This window comes from Protopterus annectens, chromosome 4.part0 (assembly GCF_019279795.1).
Source record: "Protopterus annectens isolate FY-2018-M chromosome 4.part0, PAN1.0, whole genome shotgun sequence".
Lineage (NCBI taxonomy): Eukaryota > Metazoa > Chordata > Ceratodontiformes > Protopteridae > Protopterus > Protopterus annectens.
In genome coordinates, this window is record NC_056733.1 from 571,520,297 (window position 1) to 571,543,302 (window position 23,006).

Sequence of the window (23,006 nt, forward strand, 5' to 3'; positions counted from 1 at the left end):
ATGATACATAAACATACTATGTAAAAGGGGTACTTTTTCAAAGGTTTATGCAGATTTTTGACATTATTTTGAAATTGAACCTACCTGCAGTTCTAAATATCAAAGGATTGTTTCCTTAACATAACTGAAACTCATTGTGGTACCATTTTATAAAATAAACATGCACTTTCTGTAAAGAACTTTCAGCTTTGTGTATAGGACTGCAGCTGGTGGCAAACTGTGCATATTACATGACCTTAGTTCCCTAGAAGACTCATCCATTTTACATAATTATGTCATGTCATAAAGCATGTGTAGACACAAACCCATGTCACTCCACACAGCACACTTACATGTATTTATTTATTTTACATTTGTTGACTGGGGAGGTTTGTCTGAGAACAAAGGCCCCTTTGCAGTGGAAGCCTGGGGAGAAAAGCTCCAGTACATGCAGTACATACAAAAAGTCCAGTTACTCATGCCCGCATGCGACCACACACACACACACACACACACACACACACACACTAAAATTACTGTTCTGCAGCACAAAATAAAAGATTGCGTTGCACCATTAAATAGGAACAAAAAACTAAGGATCTCATACTTGGACAAAAGTTTACAAACTCAGCCAGACCATACACAAGCAAGACTGAAAATCTTTTAGAGAAGGTGCCACTAGCTATAAAATAAACCAACACAAAGTGCCATACTGCTGTTTCTTCATACAATTTAAATCAGCACTGGATACAAAGTGTCATACTGCTGCTTCTTAATACAATTTAAATCAGCACTGGATACAAAGTGTCATACTGCTGTTTCTTCATACAATTTAAATCAGTGCTGGATATCTGCAGTTAAAGCTCTTCAGATAACATCAAGGTCAGCCATTCTTTTTTGATGAAAAACAACAGTTTCTAGTTTTTGCTTGCACAATTTATATTAAATAAAATTAAACATATACAGACGACTGCATAGCAACACATATACAAAGAGATTCTATCATGCATTAGTATGTATAATACATGAAACACACATGCACAGCTGCATACATACACTTGTGTACACAACCATACATATCTATACTCCGGTCATTTTTTTTCCTCTAGGGTGACTTATCTCAGTTGCTATAACTGCCAATCTCCAGCCATCATAAAACCCTCAAAACATGCTTCTCAGGCAAGCAATAAATGAATGTCCCAGGCAGGTCAATCATTTAGGTTGTATAGAAAAGGCATAAATAACTGACAAATGCAACCAAGTATAAAACACACATTGTGACCTTAGAACTGAGGCCTTTTCTTTGAATTACCATGGTACACCGGTCTATATGCAGAGATAAAGAAAACAATTGGTTTTGTTACTAGCATGCCAAATTGATTCTTTACCTTTTCCACTGATGCCTGTTAACAAAAGGAAGAAATATTGCTGCTATAAATTTGTCCTTTAAGGACTTTTCTTTCTTTTTTTTTTTTTTTTACAAAATGTGTAGTTCCTTTCATAAGCCATACAAGAACTGCAAAACTAACTGATTTCACATCAAAAACAGTCACATACTACAAAACAGCAGTACCACTGGTAATGGAATCGAGCCTGCTGCAGCACTGTCTTTTAACAAATGGAAACACCCAATTCATACTTCACTCCTTATCGGCTGTTTTTCAAAATTATCTGAAAACTGGGAAAATGCTATGTCTGTGAAGAACTGCCAGGCAACAGATGTGATTAGCATCTGGTCTTGTAGATATGACCTTCTCAGATATTGTGCAAAAAACATTGCAAACTGCATATCCTGTTATTTGTTTGGAAAGTAATGCAGCAGCTCCATCACTACCACCAAACACACACACACACGCACAAGCACACGCATACACACACACACGTTATGCACCTCATCTACAAAACGATCTAATTTGCAGTTAACTTGCTTACATTACTGTGCATTACACTGTCTGTATAATGGAGCTTTTCCCTGGGGCGTCTGCTGAAAAAGTGCATTGTTCAATCGCACTGGCCCAGTAAACAAATGCCAGTCAATCAATAAATAAACAAATAAATAAATTTACAATGAAGTAAATGAAGACCATTTACCACCAAGATAAGGGGTGCAACACACACATACACAAATCTTTCTCTTTCTCTCTGTCTACATATATATATATATATATATATATATATATATATATATAAAGTAGACCACCAACTAACATTATTACATAAATTATATAATTAGTACTAAAGTGCTAAATTTTGCATTTAATATTATCAAAATACTATTTGCTGCTTTTAGCAGAACTGATTCCACCATTTTCAACATATAAAATACTTTTTTTTCTTTCTTAAGTGTACTTGAAATAATGTACACAGAAAAACAATCTTGTTTTTTTAGCTGCCCTAAACCTATGTCCAACTTCAAAGTCTTTATTTGTAGGTAACACTAGGATCACCTTCTACACCAAGAGGCTATTATGTTTTTAGAGTAAAATCAGGAAAAAGCAGAACAGTAAAACTCTTGAGTGCCAGGACAGGATCTGGCTTCATCAAGAACCTGAAGTGAATTAAGCAGTTGCAGAATTAATGAAATAATGAACACGTGTACATTATCCAAATTTCATACAGCCATCCCTTGTGGGCAAAACATTTTAATGGCTGGAAACTCCATTTACTAGGATGTTTAAATACTAAATACTGTTGATCAGAGCTACTGATCTTCTAAAGAGAAGGAAGAACATTATTTTTCCTCATGTTGCATATAAATACAGATATATAAATACACCAATGTAGTCTATATAACTGCATACCTGTGATATACATACACACGTGTATCTCTCTCTCTCTCTCTCTCTCTCTATATATATATATATATCTTTCTGTCTCTCTCTATATATATATATTTAAGCCTGTGTACACAGATATATGTATATATATATATATTCTCTCTCTCTCATTATATATATATATATATATATATATATATATATATATGTGTATATACATACACGTGTGTATATACACACTATTTATTTGATGAAGCAATCAAGTGCAATTCCACAATCTTTTTTTTCTCTCAAAGGCAAGAAACATTGTTTACTGTTATCTACATTGAATTCAGTTTATTTCCACTGAACCGGGCTATGAAAATGACTGTACTTAGTAAGATATCTTTGCCCTAAACATTTTATAATTATTCCAGTAAATGATCTACAAATCCTTAGCAGTGATACAGCCTCATTTAACTGTTTTATATTTCTCAGTCTGTTAGTGCAATAACATGGGGATACCCACCACTTATTACTTTAAAAACGGGAAGTGTTCTTTTTCTAACGTTATACAAACACACATTATTCTCGTTGACTGCGTGAAAGTTCTCCTGGGACAAAATTAAAGTGGTAGAAACAAAATAAATAAATACAAGTTAGAACATCCAACACGCAGACGACCTAAGACAAGTGTTTTAGAAGCTCTACACAATTTCAGTGACCACAGGTGAAGTCACAAGGACCACCCATGCCGTTGAACTGCCAGGCTCTCCATTCTGTCTGATCTGTGTCCATGACTTCAGCATTCCGTCTGCGTCCAGTAAGGCTTCCGCCTAGTGGCAAACAGCAGAGGGAATGCCCCATTACCTCAGCTGCCCAAAACCCAGCCACTCGCCAGCTGTTCATACTCTCTCCTGCAAGTGACACTTGGCAAACAGCTTTCTTTTTGCATCACGTTTCTGGGAATGGTAAAAGGAAATGCGAGCTGAGGCCCCATTTAATTGTGCCTACATTGTTTACTTTGCTCCAGCGTCTACACTTTGTAATCACTCGATGCATGGTCATTTTGTGTTGCTACCTCACACGTGTTTAGCATGCATACCTGAACATTATAAAGTCAATTTAAATACAAACCCATTTCCGATCCACCCCGTTAGAATGCCCCGGAGCGCAAAATGCTGACATTGGCTATCCCCTGAACCTTACTTTCGAGCGTCCAAGAAACTGGATAAAAGGCGCACATAACCCAGCAAGCGTAAACCCGATCGGCTGCCTCACACCTATCCTGCATGAGTGCATTTATGATTACAAAACGAAAATGACAAGAGAGTGGAAACGAAGTGTGTCTTCACTGAAACAATACGCAAATAAACAGCCCCCAAAGGTCCCCAGTAATCAACAGTAGCAACAGGGCGCAGTCCTGCACGGAAAATAAAGACCTCGAAATTAGGGACGTGTTTCCCTCAGCAAATTGTAATTAAACACAGTAAGGACAGACTGCAAGAAATCATATTTTTACCGCTCCAGATCTGCAAAGCCAATGCAAAGCGCAAACTCTTAAAAAACAGCTCAATTGACAAGCTGCCTCATGTTTTTTATTATCCATTCCTTCCACCACGCAGACTTTCAACGTTATAAAAATCATGGTCATACTAAAATACATACTGGAAACTGTGTAAAGCACTGATGGAATGTTATATTCAGCAACAACCTTTAACAAAGTTATTATTTAACTTACGACAGTAGGTGACAATGTTAAAAAGCAACATTATTGGTGGCAAAAAGCAGACACGGTTATTAAGAATTCTCATGAATAAGGTCCAGAAAGAAAGCAGCATGTCTGAATATCAGACCTAAATAAGAACAAAAAAGTTCATGCAAAGCGGGGTTGTCATAAACAGAAGCTCTACAGATTATGTATGTTGTTATTTACCTTAATATTGCTATCAACTTACATAAAAAAGGGACCCTGTAAACGGAAGTTTACGCTGGAGCTAAGGGATCCCTGGTTAAATATTGCAAATCCATATCCAAGGGGATAAAACAATGAAAAATAAAACAGTCGAGGCTTATATCCACCGGCATACCCCGACAGACCTGAGAAAGAAGAAGTGACAGTAATGAAAAATGTGTTATTTACCATAGAGCCTTCAGGGAGAAGAGCGGCACCTTGCTTCTCTGACTGCCCACCTTCGAGCTGACCTAGGGTCTTCGTTCAGCTACAAGTCCCGTCAGCGAAAAACTGTCCCTCTTCTCACGAGTCATCCACGCCAAACTGGTGATCCCTCTTGGACCCGGAGGACCCAGCCCAGCTATGGACCACAGATGAGTTAAGTTTCCTAGGACTGGGATAACAAATTCTTAGAGCTGCCCTTTACCAAAAACCAAGGGTTAAACTCCTCGGATTCTAGCAAGGAAAAGTTGGATTTCGTTCCTTTTATTTGATAATCCAAAGGGGGGACCGTCTTTCCATTAAGTGAGGAGGCTCACACTTGACAATATTTCTTGTAAAATCCAGGACCAAAATGGTGAATGACACAAGTCGCTGTTAATGCCAACAACACAACATATTCTTTGAAAGTCGATTAGCTTTGATAAGTCATACGACTGGAGCTCTGCGTGTCAATCTCTCCGTCGGTTTTATTTTGTAGCTCAGTTACCGATGCCGTATCCGTGATGCACCGAGACCCAGTGGGTTGTGTGCAAGTGCGTGTGTGTTTGAGTGTGTGCCTCTCTCTCTCAGCTGCAGAGGTCGCCGCTGGTAGCACTGTAGACTTAAATTACATTCCGAGCCAATTTAGCACATTTATCACTGCTCCTCGGTCGGTCGCCACAAGGAAAAACGAAACTCGATCATAATATCCAGCAGATGGAAAAAATACTAAATTGCTGCTGCCAGTAGATTGAAAGGGAGCACCTTTGTCAAGATGTTTTTTCCGCTTCGGATGTTGTATTCCACTCTTTTGTACAAAGCACTCCAAACTATGCAGGTTTTTTTGCAAATAAGAAAAATCAATATTTTCTAAAAAATGAATGAGACGAAACAATCCAGCTTATTCTGACAGTATTTGCCTTCCCGAATGCTCTCTCTTCACCAAGATCCTTTAATCAGTGGTTGTACCCGCGTTTTATCGGAGTGGCCGTGAACAGCTTCGATGGTGAACGCTTGAAAAAGCCGTACTTGAACTACAATGATGCCTGTTAAAAGAAAAGCGAATTTCATATAAGTCTTCCAAGATACACATCCGTATGGCAGCTCAGTGCTGCTGGAACTGACAATAACTCTGAACAGCGCAACCTCTCGCAACCGCGTTCCCCACCCACTGTCCCAACGACCAACCATAGAAGGCGGGCTCAGCTTGACGGGCCACTAGACGGCGAGCTAAAGCCGTTACCATGGTTACACGAGTCGCTTCCCCACGACTGTGACTCGGAACGCTGTTTACACGCTGGATTTTCGCGGAAATTTTGAATGGTCTGTTTTTAACCAAAATTCTCACCTTAAGTCTGTTGTGCTTACTTCTCAACTTCTTAGGGCAAGAATGCTAGACAAAATCAAAAATATAGGGGGACAAAGGGAACAACATCAAAGACGCACTTTAATATAAACGAAAAAAGTTAATAGAGTAACAGATTTTATATTAGCATACATTTTCTGAAGGATGAAAACATGTAAACTGAAATGTTTATCATTAATTTGTGACGTCAATCCTCAGTTATTTGCCAAAAAACACAAATGTCCCGAAGAACTCACCAAAAATATGAGGCAACAATCTAAACATTCTGCAAAGATCTGGAAAGTTGAGCGGTATGGTGAGTATGTCCTTAAGCGGTCCACTTGGTAAACTACTTGCGCATTTAGGAAACAAATGCACTGAAGCAGAAGACGGATACGTGCACTCCATTTTCATCCATTGGGTTGTAGTTTGGAAAACATACCCTTTTAGCTGCCCAAAGTGGGACTTTTTTAGCAGAGCAACTACATCTACTACTGTCAATTCCACAGTACTTATTTTCCAATGACCAGTGTAAGAAAGGAACCCTGTTGTAATCATTTAGTGGTCTGAAACAGAAACGTGTTTTTGTTGTTTCACTTCCTGCCTATTAAGTTGCTTCGGGTAGAAAAAAATATGATTTTGGAACAACTAGAAAAAACTAGCAAACATTTCTTGTTCAAAATCTCACAAGACGTTTGTGTGTGTGTGTGTGTGTGTGTGTGTGTGTGTGTGTGTGTGTGTGTGTGTGTGTCTGTCGGACTCAACTCAATTGTCAATACAGGAGCAGTGAGTCCTGGATAAAGACTTTCGGGTAAGTGTTAACAACCATATCTCTAAACTTCTTTGTTCAAAAATTCCGGACAAAGCTAAACGTAATGGGGGCAAAGGCTCAAAAGCAGGAACGAATACTTCCAAAACATATTGTTCTTTTATTCTAAGTTCCTTAAAAAGTTACTGCCAGAACAGGTTTTACATCAACGCGTGTTATTAAATAATAAAAGGTATGGCAAGTAAATGCCCGGCATTATTGATGAGCTGTAATGTTCAGTGATTTACCAGGAAATATAAAAAAATGTAAGAGGTACGGGGCAAAAAATATGACACAAAATCAGGGGCGTTCTACAAAAATTCTGGACAGTTAAGAGGCATGGTGGTAACCCAATGTCCCCGTGGTTTACGTATATACAAATTTCTCTAGTTTAATAGCCGTTGGATGGATGTTGCAGTTAATGTTCAGAGAACTATGCATACCTTTAATTAAATATTGCAAATATGAGCGATCTGCTTAGAATGAATGGTATTGACTTTTTCCTTAAAGAATAAGACATATGAAAATATATTATTGTTATGTAGTGAGAGATTGTGGGTTATTTAACAAAAATCAATCATTTTACCTTTGCAGGAAATTAATTTTGAAATTCTTGGAGGTTACTAAACTCAGGAGATACCGTGCAGACAGGGAAATACATTATTCTGTTGATAAATGTGACCAATTTGGTAAATAAGTGCAGATTACACTGCAGCTCTTTCAGAAATGACTATAACTAAATAAATACTGTCCTTGCAACATAATTGCAACATTTTTCTAATAACTCATTATTTTTGATATCCAAGGTGTTTATCTTGTTGTCTTTACCTACACTTTCTCAGTTGCTGATGACATTTCAGGAGTCTCTCCTGCTTTTACATAACTTTTTCACCTTTCGTATCCCTGCATCTTTCTCTTTTATCCCTACTACTTCTCCTCCAACTAACCTATATCCATAATCGTCTCATACCGATAACCCCTCTTTACCCACCTCATCATCTTATCTGTCTACTGTTATCCGTACCTCTGCACTATCAGAATTTTCCTACTGTTTTTCTTGATTACTTCTGCTGATTACCCCTCCTTCTCCCGTATTTTCTGTTCCTGCTCCAGTGACATCCTACCTCATTAATGTCAACATACATATACTGAGCCTGTGTGTATTATCATTGCTCTTGTATCTCCAGCTATTACATGTTAACTTGTCTTTGTTTTATATAAAATATATAACTTCTAAGGTACATGAAAGATGTTAAAACCAAAAAACACCAAGCTGGCAGTAGAAAAACACCACGAAAAAGGCCAGTAAAATCCACAAGTAGGCTTTATTTTAAAACAATAAAAAAATAACTGAATATATTAGTTAACAATTGTCTCTAGCGATTCAGCAACAATGTCTTTACAGAGCATTATATGTTAATATGTCTTTGTTTTATATAAAATAATATAACTTCTAAAGTATATATATTTATTTATTTATTTAAATTTGTTGACCGGGAGTGTCCGACTGGACGTAGGTTCATTTTCAGTGGAGGCCCGGGGAGAAAAGCTCCACAGTTAAAATAAACAGACAGTATTTACATTGTATTACATAGTGATTAACAATTTACATAGCAATTCTTACAACATATTTACAGATGAAGAACATAGTACATCAATAGATAACTAGAATCTTTATCTGTGAAGTGCATACCAGACATTAACAAATGTCACAAGAAAAAGAAGTTCGTGAACTTGAACTATATGAAAAATGTCTTTACTATTTGACTCAACACTACTTGCAAAGTGAATTTTAAAATGTTTAATTTTTATTGTTGTTCATTGTAAGTATGTATTTTATGTGGATCTTTTCTCCTTGGGCCTCTGGTGAAAATGGGACTTGTGCCCAATCGGACTTTCCTAGTAAACAAAAGACAATGAATAAATAAATACATTTTAGTTTTCATTGCTATCTTCTATAGCTTTCCTTTATATTACTTTATGAGTTGTACACCTTCTTTTGCATTTTTTCCCCTAAGAGTATTTCTCTCTTTTTTCATTTTTTTTCATTCCATACTCTACCAATCAACATTAAGGAAATCAATACTTATTCTAAATTTGGAATCCAGCTCAAAAAGCACTTCTTCATCCATTCCAAATGCTCCTGCTTCAACACAGGACATATCACCTAACCTATTTCCTTTCTGAGAATCTTATCCTCTCCTAAGATTCATTGAAGACTGACCCACTTTAGAATACCAATGTAGATATTGTACATTACAATCTGCCTGATTGTACATTGCACTCTGCTTGTTCACTAAAATGTTTATGCACATTTTTCTACTGTTTGCAATTAGTCTGAGCTATTCTGTTATTGTTTATATTTCTGTATTTTTTTGTTTGTGAAATGTTTTGTATTTCATTCAGGCTGAATTTTCAAACTGTTCAATAATGATGTCCTTACTTTCACTGTTGCAGTATTCTTATATGAGATTCCTTGCCATGGAAGCCTGATGTCTGGCCAGTCTGTTAAAGACTCCTGTTGCTTTAAAGGTGCAGCATAAAGATAACATTCAGGCCTACCATAGTCAGAACTTCTTTGCGTCATTCCAAAAATATCTTTTCACCATTGGTCTGTTTACCTGCATCCATTTTCTGCCAGTCAAATGCATTTTCATTCTCCAGTTACTACATATACCTGTTTGCTGACTTCTTTGCAGTTGCAGATAAGTGCTCCATTGGGAGGGTTGTTTTTTCTTGTCTTGTTTTGTGCTCCTTGGGGTTAATGTCATCCAGGAAGGGTAAATGCCAGTGTAGGAGACAGATTCCCCATAAAGACCACCACAATGAGTGGATTTTTTGTCTAGGAACTTCTCATGACCATATGTCTTGTTCAATTTGTCAGGCGTTCATCCCCAAAACCCTTCACAGTAGACTTTTTTCCCTTTCCTTGTATCTTGAGAACCAGCATCTTAAGTTTTTGCTAAAGATACAATGGAAGGAATTCTCACCCTGAGGGTCAGCCATTAGGGAAGAAGGTGAAAAAGGTACAAATGGAATCTTCCGCTGTCCAGCCTCTGCCAGGTGTTTCTTCCAAGGTTGTACAAACCTGGAGGCTCGCCCATCTGCATTGTTGGATTTCTCGACCAGGACTGTGTTGGAGGCCAGTGAGGATCTGGCTGGCAGCATGTACGAAGAAGCTTTTCAGGTGTCTGTCTCGGATATACAAGGGGAACCATGGTTGATTTTTTCTGAGGAGCCTAAGGGAGTTCCTCCATTTTTAGTTGGGGAAGAAGTTCCTATATGGTTCCCGACTGTTGTCCTGGGTCTGAGTCTTCTCAGTTTTTTGGAAGGGATGTTCCCTTAGAGAAGAAACAAAAACTTAAACATGCTTTTTTTGCTCCTAGGGATCCACAAAGTGACTGGCAGGCCTTTACAAAGGGGCTATTTACTCCTTTAATGTCCTTGAAGCCTCCTCAAGGGGTTTTGGTCCCTGGTGAGCCTTGGTCCTCTACTCCTCTTAAAAGACCCAGAGAACAGGATTCTTCTGTGGATGAGTCAGATTCTGATGGTGAATCCCTGATTTATTCTACTCAAATTCCTTCTCCTTTGGGCTATGGGTCAGAGGAGGAGGAATCTATTAGTCCTGATGTTCCTTTTGAGGATATTTAATTTAGGGACATACTCTCCAGGATGATGGACTTTTAAGTGGGCTTGTGCTCAGGTCTCTGATATCCATAAGAGGCACTATGATTTGATGTAGTTGGAATCCCCAAAACCTGCGGCTATTCCTTCTGGTTTGGCTGCATTGTTGGATGTTTTTTCTAATGCCTCTGATGCACCTGATTCTCTGCCCCCTGCTCCCAAGAAACCTGACAGGTTTCATAGGGTGCCTGAGGATTATTTTTTATATAAATGTTCTGACAGCAGAGTTATAGAAAGGCTGTGTAAGAAGGTTTACACTTCTGCTACCCTAGGTTTTAGGACTATTAATTATCAGACCTATATGTTTAGGCATGTTTTGGCTCTTCTTTCTCAGGCATGTCAACTTATTTCTGATTTTAGACTCTGAGGGTAAAACTTCTGTTCTTTCCTTGCTAGGGACTTCCTGTTAAGTAATTCATCATTCTATTAAATGTAGTTATGATGTGGCAGCTGCCTCTTCTAGGGCTGCTGTTTTTGGTTCAGTAATGAGGAGGTATTCTTGGCTTAGAATTCAGTCTCTACCTGATGATATTAAGTCTAAGTTGATGGATGCACCACTAGATTCTAAGCTTTTGTTTGGGGAAGCTGCTGCTGGTTTGTTTACGTCCCTTTAGGATTAGGGTAAGGCCTCACAGGAGCTTAAACATGTCTTTGTTTCTCCTGTGCATACATTTCAGAGAAACTGCCTCGCTAAGCCTGCCTTTGTTCGACGGCAATCCTGCTCTTCTACTAAAGGTAAGAAGAGTGGCAAACGGGCTCCTCCTGCTAAGGCTCCTCAGTTTTCAGGGACTCTGAAGCATTCCTTTCCAGACAGACCAGGTGCTATATGACCCTTCCTAGCCCCATTCCTCTTTCTCTTCACTTTTCTCTTTCTCTTCTTCTTTGGCTTCAGATCACTCAGGATTCTTGGGTATTTCATGGTGTGGAAATCCCAACCTCCTTTTATGGGTATTCCTCAGCCTCCTCAGGAACAACTTCCCTTTTCCCCAGAGGTTCTTCAAAATCTCTTGACTCAGGGTTCTATTCAAGAGGTGCCTGTGTCCCCAAGTGGGAAAGGGTTGTACTCCAGACTGTTTCTAGTGCCCAGGAAATAGGGCACTTGGAGACCTATACAAGACCTCACTCATCTAAATACTTATCTAAAAGTGCCTTCCTTTCGGATGTTGTCCCTTCAGATTCTGTTTCCTGTCTTACTCTCTCAGGCCTATATGGTGTCTCTGGATCTCATAGAGGCTTATCTCCATATTCTGATCTATCCTCTTTTCAGGAAGGTTTTGCATTTCTCTATTGCTTCCTGGCAGTTCTCTGCTTTGCCCTTTTGCCTTTCTATTGTCCCAAGGGTGTCCACCAAATGCCTTTCTCCTGTGATTACCTTCTACAAGCTTCGAGGTGTGACACCCCACCACTGGCACAGTAATCAAGGAGCCTCAGTCCTCACCATTGGCAACAGTGGGGGACGTACACACTGGAAGGATGACAAGTACACATACAGTAAAGTGCAGTTTCCCTTAAGAGCATACAGAGACCACAGTCAGTCTGAAGTTGGCTTTTCCCTCTTTCTCCAGATCCCCAATAAGACTCCTCAATGGCACAGCTATAGAGTTGAGATCTCAGCTGAGTGGTCAATCTAGGACCTCTGGATTGGTTTGGATTCTATTCCAAACGCTTGGCCTCCAGTTCAGGTCTCTTTAACTCCAGATGAATTTTTAAGTCCTCTGTGCAAATGTTGAACTGTCCATTTTCTGAGAGTTGTACATTCCCAAGGACAGTCTTATTGTCCTCCTGGTTGCTGGTTTGTGATGCAGCTGTGACTGAGGCTGCAATCATGTCTGCTTTAGTCAGGTTGGCATGCACAAGCCCTTTGTCTTGGCACATCCCAGTCAATTGGCTCCCTGTCAGCTTGCCATTATCCTCTGCTGACATCCTTGCCTGCTCTCCCTGGCTAATTAAGCTAACAAAAAATAAAAAATAAAACTATTGTGATATAAAACTCTGAATGTTCACTGTGTGACTGACTGAGAATACAAGCACTTTCCTTAGTGACCACTGTTTACAGGCTATATGAGTTCAATATCCACACTACGGAATCCTAATATGTGGATATCCCACCATGGTCAACCAATACATGTAATGTGGATATCCCACCACTGCCCACCAATATATGTGACACCCCACCACTGAACCAGTAATCAAGAAGCCTTGTTTCTAACCACTAGCACCAGTGGGAGATGTACATTAGGAGGATGACAAGTACACACACAGTATTTCCAGCTGGAGCTCTCTTCATCAAGTGCAATTTCCCTTAAGAGCGTACAGAGACCATAGTCAGTCTGGGGCTGTTTTTTCCCTCTTTCTCCAGATCCCCAATAAGGCTCCCTACTGGAACAGCTATAGAACTGAGATCTCAGCTGAGTGACCAAGCTAAGATCTCCAAGACACTCTTTGTCCAACCAGTGCTTTGTATCCCTGCCCAAGTATCTGACACACACACACTTTGAGTTTTGATTTACACACACACACACACACACACACACACACACACACACACACACACACACACACACACACACACAAACACACCTGGAAAAGGCTGGGACAGGTTTACTAGTTATGCCCTCTTCTGCACAGACTATATGGTAGTTATTGCTGCCACCAGCCAGCTCTTTATCAGTTACTTTAAGGCTCTTAACAAAGGGTGTCCAATCTTACTGTGTAATGTTACTATAAATACAAATGGTAGTTTGACCAAAAGCAAGGCTATTAGGAGTTGCCCACAGTGTCACCAAATTAAATATACAAGTACTGTCAGAACTTAAATATGCCTCACAAATATCTGCCACAATGAAAGATTTAAATATATTTAATAATAAATGATAGAAGAACAAGAAAATACTCAGTATATAATCACAGTAACATCAGAGTTCAAACTCACAAGAAATATTTAAAACAACATTGCAGGACAGTCTCAAATAAATAAAGAAAAGCATCTAAATTAAGCTTTGCTATATTCCTGACTATATCTAGAGAATTATTATATCCTAGTTAACTTGCTTACAGAGCAATTAAGGCAGATGTGGTGAGTGGGTCTTCCAACTGATGTTATCAGGTCAAAGAAAAATACAGAATACTGTCTATCATTAAGAGACTTCCCAGATTAATATCTCAAATATTGCTGCTGGGATAGCTTTCAGAATGACATAATTTCTTGTCATCTAACTCTATCCCAGGTGAAAAACAACCATAAATTCAGCTGGTAGCATTTAGCATCTACCTGTGAAAATACATACATAAGGGCTTTTCCTCAAATTTTGGTACTTGCTAGAAGTTATATAACAATAAAACACTTGCAAGACAATGCAGACAGTTCCCTAGTTTTAGACATTGTGTCTCCTTGCTGCCATAAAGTAATTTCACTTCAGCTATTTTTCTGAAGTTGACCTCTTGTGTTCCAGTTTCCCCTGTTAAAATATATACATTTAAATAGTTACAATAGTGTATATACATTTCTGTTATTTTCTAGTAGGGTACACTGTGGATACATCTTTAAGCTCAGTACTTTACAAATCCTTTTCAACACACATCTGTACAAACCTAGCTTGATATATACACAGAATATACAGTTCAAATAAGGTTGTAACACAAGCATCTTTCATGAAGTATGTTAACATTCACAAATGATGCATAACCATTTACCCAAATTCCAGACAGCTGTGCTGGCAGTACCTCTCTTTGTCACACTTCTATAAAAAATATGTTGATATTCACAAATGACATATGATTATTTACAAAATTCCAGATAACTGGGCTGGCAATATATCCTTTCATGAAACCTATAACTACAAAACAGTGACTTTACAAAGGCAGGTAATTGCCTATAGCTTTGTAGAGACTTGAAATCAATACAGACATAAGCAAAATTTGATGGTAAGGGAGAAAAAAAAAGATCAGATTTATCCAGTAAGTCTGATCTTTCTGCAGTTCTCTTCCATTTCTCTTAGTCAGAAACCTGAAAAAATATATGTCTATTGATACAGACACACACATATATATATATATATATATATATATATATATATATATATATGTGTATATATATGTAAAATACACATATTTATATCTGTTTACACACACACACACACACACACACACACACACACACACACACACACACACACACACACACACACACACACACCTATCTATCTATATGTAAAATCTTGCCATGAAGTTCTATACAGTCTCAGCCTGTCTGCACCACATATTCTATGCAACAACACAATTTTTTCTAATCCTCAACAAAAATACTGATGAGATCTTTTTTTTTTTTTGAAAAACAACTAATTGGTCATAAGGCAGTGTGAGGGCACAGTAGATTATATTACAATGCCCTAGTGTTTTTTGTTAGATTACAATCTCATTCATTTAGAATGGAAGTGGTGAGAAATATTGCCAAACATGAGAATCTTTGCTAAAAATGTCTGTGACTGTTTTGCAGTAACTCATATATATTTATTTTCTACCTATGTTTTTACATGATGTAAAACAATTCTTGCAAAAGGGTAAAAAACAACTGAGAAAAATTAGCTGTTTTTTTTAAGTGAAGAGCCCAAAACTGAATGGCTCATCAAAGGGCTTAAATCCCTAAAGAAACTATGTGATGAAGCCTGGGAAATATGTAAACAAGGCCTCACTCTCAACAACCTCGATCATTGCAAAACTCTATAAAACATAATCAAACAGTCCACCTGTAAAGTCAAAGCCAAATAAATAGAAGCTAAACAAATCTCTCTTCTTCACTCGTCTAAATATTTCTGGCAGAAAGACAACAAACTAACAGAAAGATCCTCCTTGAATGGATTATCCAATCTAGGATACATGCCCAACCCATCAGGTAATTTTTCACCTTCTGACTTCTCCATGGAATTATCAAGCCTTGTTACACAATGCAGCCACACAACAAAGACAGCCTAACTGTCCTGATTTTATTCCACCTTTTTACTTCTCAAAAATCCCCTCTAAGCAAAATGTACCCCTACATGAACAGATTTCTATGGGTTCACCACCTAGACCTGACTCAACATCTGCCCTTAGTTCTTGTACCACTACAGAAATTCAGTTGCCACCCATTTTAAGCACATTTACAGCTTTGACTCACTACTAATAGTATGCCAAATATTTACCAACCCTTTTGTGTCAGACCAATGTTAAATGAAACCAAACCCTCTTTTTGCAGTCACGTATGCCCTATCTCTGCCCCATCTCCAGCCTACCCACCCTTGGTAAATTTCTGAAAAAAGTCAGCTGTAGCCAACTTATCACTTACCTACAAACTTTCAGCTGCTTGCCATCAAACAGCATGGATTATGGGCTGGTAGGAGCAGAATAACTACTATATGGACCCTGACTGATAATATCTTTACTAGTATGGATACAGGCAATCTTACTGGAGCACTGTACATTGACTTAACCTGTGTTTTTGACATGGTCAACTACCCAATTATACTTCTCCATCTGCAAGACAGTGGGATCAGCCCTGATGCCTCTGCATAGTTCAAAGACTTTCCATCCAACTGTTCATTCCAGGTAAAGGTAGGCCCTATTCTTTCTAACAGTTCTCTCATTCACTCTGAAGTCCCATAGAGCTGCCTCCTAGTACCTTTTCTGTTTTCAGTATTCACCAACAAACTTCCACGAGACCTGCTCTATTTACTTCTATTTCATTATGCAGATTATATTGTTATCTATAGGTCTGGTCCCTCACATTATAAAACTGAAACTCAACTTCAAAAAAACCTTCTTCAGGTACAGCACTGGCCAAACTCTAAGAAGCTACTGCTCAAAGCTTAAAAAAATGTACATGTTATTTGTCAACCATAAAAGATTATCCATCCGGAACCCCTTTTTCCCCATTTTTGCACAGGAGTTGGGGTGTCACTTTAACAGTGACAATCATCTAGATCCAAGGTTTACACCATTCAGGTGGCTAGCCCTGTTGCAGTAGCTCATCCACACCTCACACTTGCACAAACAATCACACATATGGTCAGTTTAGATGGCCAGTTTAGAGTGTCCAATCCACCTATTGCATGTCTTTGGAATGTGAGAGGGAACCAGAGCACCTGGAGGAAACTCACACAAATGGATATGATATGCAGACTCTGCACAGAAGGCACACTAGTCAAGAATCGAACCAAGGAACCTCTTGTTGTGAGGCAACAATGCTATCTGCTGCACCACTGTCCCGCCCCATGTCCTCCAGTCCTTTCATAACTACGATAGATAACAATCCCATTTAAATTAGCATCTCCTGTAGATATAAGGGAATCTGGCTAGACCAATTATTAGACTTCCATAATCACACATTAAAACCGAGAGCCAAGATCAACAGTCTATTCTTCTAGGTAAAAAAAACTCAATTCCTCTCACATCCAGCAAAGGCTGCTATAGAAAAAGGTGTGTCTTTGCACAACTTGAGTATGGCCTCCACTTGTTTGCAGCTGACTCTTGCAAAAACACTGCCTCTCTTCAGACCCTCTTTAATAAAATATGTCAGTTGGCATCTAACTCACATGAAATGAACACCACTGCCTTAATCTATCAAAATCTAAGTTTTTTCTAGTGCAGAGCATGTCAAATCTTCTTCTTGGCTCCTTACTCTTCCAAACACTCAAACTGTACACCTCATCCTTTTCTTCCATATTTCTTACTGCCACTCAAACCTGTAACCTAAGAGGCCTGGCCAGAGCTGGGTCTACCCTCTACCCTACAAACCCCATCTCTCAGACTGTATGTTCAGGCCACCATTCAAACAGTTTGAATGCAACTGTCCACCTAAAGGACATGCCACCTAAACCAATATCTCCAACTGCATAGTACCTTTACTTCCCACATACCTGAGCCACCTGATTAACTCACTCATCCTAAAATGTGATTCAGTTTACCATAGCATTACTGATCTAAACCCACTATGCATGATCTAGATCCCTTTTCCTCTTACTGATCTCTTTTATCTTTCCTAACCTAGCTATTAAAGCCCATAATAGTTGCTAAAGCCCATAATAGTTGCTAAAGCCCATAATAACTAACACTGCCCATAATCGCTAATGCTGCCCATAATTGCTAACACTGACCATATCTCCATCACTTCAACTTCTCCTGCTTTAACCCTATTCTTCCTTTTCTGTTCAACTTATATAACTGTACATGTACTTGGTTTGTTAGATCTTCTATGTATTTATTGTCTGCCAGTTTTTCTATGCTTACTCATTAATGTAAACCACTGTTAAACTGTGATGTAATCCGAGCTGACACTGTAGTTGGTCACTGGTTGATCAGTGTTCTATCTCAGTAAACAAAATTTAAATAAATAAATAATTTGTGGGTTTTAGGTCCTGTCTTCCTTCCCCAAGTCCATCAGGACATCACATGCCATGGTTTACAAAGTTTAGTTAATTAGTGAAGATTATTTCATTCAGTGTCTGGTTTACTTACTTTTAGACTGTAAAAGCCTAAATAGGTTTATGGCCCTAGGGAAGGCAACATAACAGCTTTTTATGTCAGATGAAGTGTAAAGCGTTGTGAATTTTGAGCCTGAATAGTTTTATTACCTTAGTGGGTATGAAGTAATAAAACAAAAAAAGAGTTACAGGTATTTGGCTTTCTATATTTTCCTTTGCAAAAATAAAAAAAAACTTTTAGATGCGATAGACAAAATGATGCAAGAACAAGGGGGACAAATTATGAATGAAACTGGTATGAGATTTCATTCAGGCTCAGCATGGTCTATACTCTGGAAGCACAATAAGAAATACCAAAGACTAGGAGAAAATGCTAATTCAAGCCTTTTTAATATGTGAAACTATGGTGATCACTCTAGGGAGGTAAATATCTAGGGAAAGGAATTTTTGTGTTTAGAGTGCAGTTGTCATTTTACAATTTAATGCTTTATATCACTATTTTATATTGTAAATGAGAAGAAAGCTACATGTTATTCTAATAAAGATGCGGTCATTGATTTTAATGGCCTATACCTGAACCAGAGGTAATATATAGGGTGATATTCATAGTCATTACACAGATGCATTAAGGCCATCTGCACTGTTTGCGAATGACCTCAGCCACACTGTGATTCATAGTGGCCACTTACGGCAATGTACTATAGCTTCAATCAAACATAAGCAAATTAAATCATAATGGGATGTAATTGAGGAATGATGCATCCTGGTATATGCTAATGAAACATTCTCTGGCCCATTTGTGATTCATAGTTGAATTTTCTTGCTCTTTCACACTATCTGCAGATATGCTATATGAAGAGGAGTCTCACGCTAACATTGTAACTGGCAAAAAAACTGTCTTTTTCTGTTAGCTTTGCTATTTCTAGGTGTGAGCTGCTTGTCTTGGCTGAGACAAAACTGCTTTTATGCAGTGGCACTTGCTGACAAAGAAGGCAGAGATATATGCAGAGGATAATTCATTATAACCTTAATTATCAGGAAACCGTTGATAGGTTCACAGTGAACAGGGACATTTTAAGGATATGTATGACTCCTGCTAGAGATACTGGAGGAAGGCATAGACTTTCTATCCCCATGGACACCAAGGTATGTATAACCCTCATTATACTTGCCACCAGGACTTTCCAGAAATAGATGGGGACACGTCGCAGATCACATAGACTTCTTCTGTGAAGATATTGTTGCAGTTCCTGGATGTACTCTTGGCATGTGTGGATCAGTACATCTATTTCCTGGTATCATCCCAGGTCTGAGATAGGACTATGTGTGCCTTATATGGGGCGGCACATTTCCCTGAGGTACTCAGTATGATAGATTGCACCCATGTTGCAATTAGGGCCCCTTTTGTTCCACGGGGGGAGTGGTACCACAGTAGGAGGAGCAATCATTCCATCAGTTGCCAGTTAGTGTGTGATACACAGAAATGTATCACCAATGTCTCTGCCCAGCAACCTGGCGGTGCACACGATTCCCATACCGGGCAGACTAGCTCACTCTACCACCTCTTCCTGCATGGTAAGATGTCCTGTGGTTATCTTGTTGGTAAGTTTTAAAATATTTTTTTTCTTGTTTGTATTGTATTTAATTAATTATTCATGGTAAAATATATTGCTGCATAATAAATCACTTTTCCTTTTTTGTTTCCTCCCCCCTTTTTTTCTCTCTGTCTCTCTTTTTTGGGTCTTTTAATTCATGCCAGATATTTGCTGGAGCCGTGGCTCATGACACCAGTGAAAAATCCAAGTGGATCTGCAGAAGAGACCTATAACACATCCCTGTCTCTGATTCATATTGTCGCAGAGAGGGTCTTCAGCCTTCTGAAGAGTCATTTTAGGTGCCTCAGTAAGTCTGGGGTTGCCAGAATGTCCTAGCTATTGTGTGCAGGATGTTTACTGCATGTTGCATTCTGCACAACATCATTATGCTCCTGTCTAGTGGTAAAGTGTCCCATGCTGTTATTGCAGCTCTCAGCTCCAGTACCACTATATCCAATGATGACCAGCTGGCATCTGTAGTAAGGGATCACATGCAGCAGGTTCATGATGGCAAATGGCAGGTAAAGAGGCAGCTTCTAGTCTAGACTGATGTACCACGAGTCCACACTGCAAAAATACAGTCTTTAATTAGCTTTAAGCGCGATATTGACAATACACTTTTCGTCGGTTCAAGTGACCAACTTCATCAGAAGCTTTCAAAAGCAATACACCATTAATTAACAAACACAACCTTAAAATACTCTCATATACCAATTTACAATTAATTGATTGGTTGGGTAAATGGTTCCACCCATTTAGTAATTATAGTGTTGCAACCAAAAAAATGAAAAAACGGAAAAACGAACTTGGAAGTATAAAGTAACTCTCCAAGTTTAATGTTGTTACTATTCTTTATTTTCCTTTTGGTGTTTACCATCCAAGTCCAAGCTGGTTGCAACAATATAGATTGGCCCTGAATCAATCATTATAATTGTGGGTAGTGAATGAGTGGATAAATTACATACTTTCGTTTTAAAACCAAATCACTACCTCAAAGGTTCACAAAACAATACATTGTTAAAATCCAAGCTGAATGCAGCCTTATTTCTTGAGCGCAACAGCACAGTTGTTCCAATAATTAACACACTTACCACCTAAAACGGTGGTGATTTTTCGATCCCGGTCACTCTGATGTCGATCTATTACTCAATTGTAATGACCCGGTAGTTTTACGCTTGGAAATTGTGGTCTTTTAACCAGTTCCAAAATAAAACTAATTCGCTGCCTTATTTTCTAATGTTTCGAAATCACTCGTTCACCACATCCATGTTGTTACCCAAATCAACGGATGGCTGAAATTTTTACTTAGAAAAGAGCAACGTTATTACAAGTATATAAAAATTTTTTAGTTTAAAAATTATCAACAATAAATATTATACAGAAATGGTTTTCTTACAACGTAGAATTAAATGTACATGTGTATGTCATTAAGGAGGGTGTATGAATGTGTTCCTGGGGGTGGTAGGAATTAGAAGGATTGCCATCAAAATTATTAGATGTTGAAGTTAATTGTGTACACACCTTTATTACATACCAATAATAATTAAAAAAGCTCTTTGTTGGCATATGTAAGAATTCACCTCTCTAGGTTCTTTAATTTAAGGATACAGGAAATTGATGTCATTTCATTTATACCTGGTTTCTGGTTAGCGTTGGTACGTAACTGCCAGAGAAGTTCTTTCCTTTCTAATTTAAGGGAGTCATAACCCCACTGGGTGTAAGGTTTTACTTAATAAAAGTGGGGACTTTAAAGTTTTTAATTATACTGACTACGATATCAGCATTGATACAATTGAACTTTTATCTAAAGGTAACACCTTTGTTCCAACTGCTCACTTTGACCTGGCTAACACTCTGGTAGATCTAAAGTTGTTTACTAGAAAGCTGAACTTGGCACATTTGCTAGGTAATAATGTACACCAGAGGTCTGACCTTTACGTGTCAAGTGTTTTCAACCCCCCGTTACATCCTACAATAATGTTATTTGAAAAAGTAACCGAATTGGATATGAGGAACTTAAAAAAACAAAAAAGTACATATAGTCACAAAAAACAGAACTTAACTAGAAATGAAAGGGAGGAACTTTCATTCCTTAGGAAAGCCCAGGTACGCATAATGAAACCAGATAAAGAGGGAGGTGTCACTATAATGGCTAATGACGACTACAGCAGCAGGATGAACGTCATCCTAGATGGTGATGGGTACCCAAGAGTAAGTGTCAACGAAATGAATGGGGCTTACCAGAAAGTCAAAGCCTTCATCGAAGAACTTTACGTGGAGGCTAGGATCAACAGGGAAACCTACATATATATGCAACAGCTAACACCTAGGACACCTATACTTTTTGGGATCCCCAAAATCCACAAGGACCTCAATAATCCCCCGATGAGGCCACTTGTGGATGGAAGGAAAAGTGTCACCTATACATGTAGTAAAGTTCTGGATAGGATCTTGCAGGGTTATGTTAAGAAAGAGAAACAGATTACCAAGGACTCGTGGTCCTTTTTGGAGGCAATCAGTTCAATTGAATTTGACCCTGACAGTTTATTTGTGACAGTTGATGTTAAGGACTTGTACTCTTCAATTCCTCATGAAATAGCCATGGATTGGGTTGCAGAAATGTTAAAACTTTCAAAGGCACCCACAGAGGAAATTCAGTTGGTCCGGGAGTTGATGGACACAGTCCTTTCCTATAACTATTTAATGTTTGGAGAAGCACTTTACCACCAAAAAATAGGAGTCGCCATGGGTTCTCCAAGTGGCGGAAGCATAGCAAATTTGGTAATGGCCCACTGGGAGAGGGAGACCATTTTCCGGGTAGAAAGAATAATTTCAAAAATAACTTTCTACACTAGGTTTCTAGACGATATATTTATTATATATCAAGGAACCGAACTGGAAGTTAACAACCTAATGGCTGAACTTAATACATCTACTGACTTCCTCACTTTTACTTTTAAATACAATAAGGACAGCATCGACTACCTGGACATAGATCTTGGTAAAGACTACGACAATAAAGAGTGGGTATCCAAAATACATCGTAAGGAAACCTACTCTAACTCCATGCTGCACTATACCAGTTGCCATCCCATACACCAGAAAAGATCAGTGGTTAAGGGGCAACTGGTTAGAGCAGCACGGATGATAAGTAAGGAAAAGGACTTCCAAGATGAATGCGCAACTTTGACCCAATTCTTTCTCAAACGAGGGTATCCACCTCGATT

General features: G+C 38.5%; 1 protein-coding gene across 1 annotated transcript in view; it reads right to left on the reverse strand.

Moving 5' to 3' along the window:
* FAM222A (family with sequence similarity 222 member A) overlaps nt 1-6,015 on the reverse strand; it is a 578,312-nt gene extending 572,297 nt beyond the window's left edge. The window contains exon 1 of the mRNA XM_044068504.1: nt 4,879-6,015. The gene's annotated coding sequence lies outside the window, so the exon portion shown is untranslated. The remainder of the gene's footprint in view (nt 1-4,878) is intronic.
* Between the last annotated feature and the right edge of the window lie 16,991 nt (nt 6,016-23,006).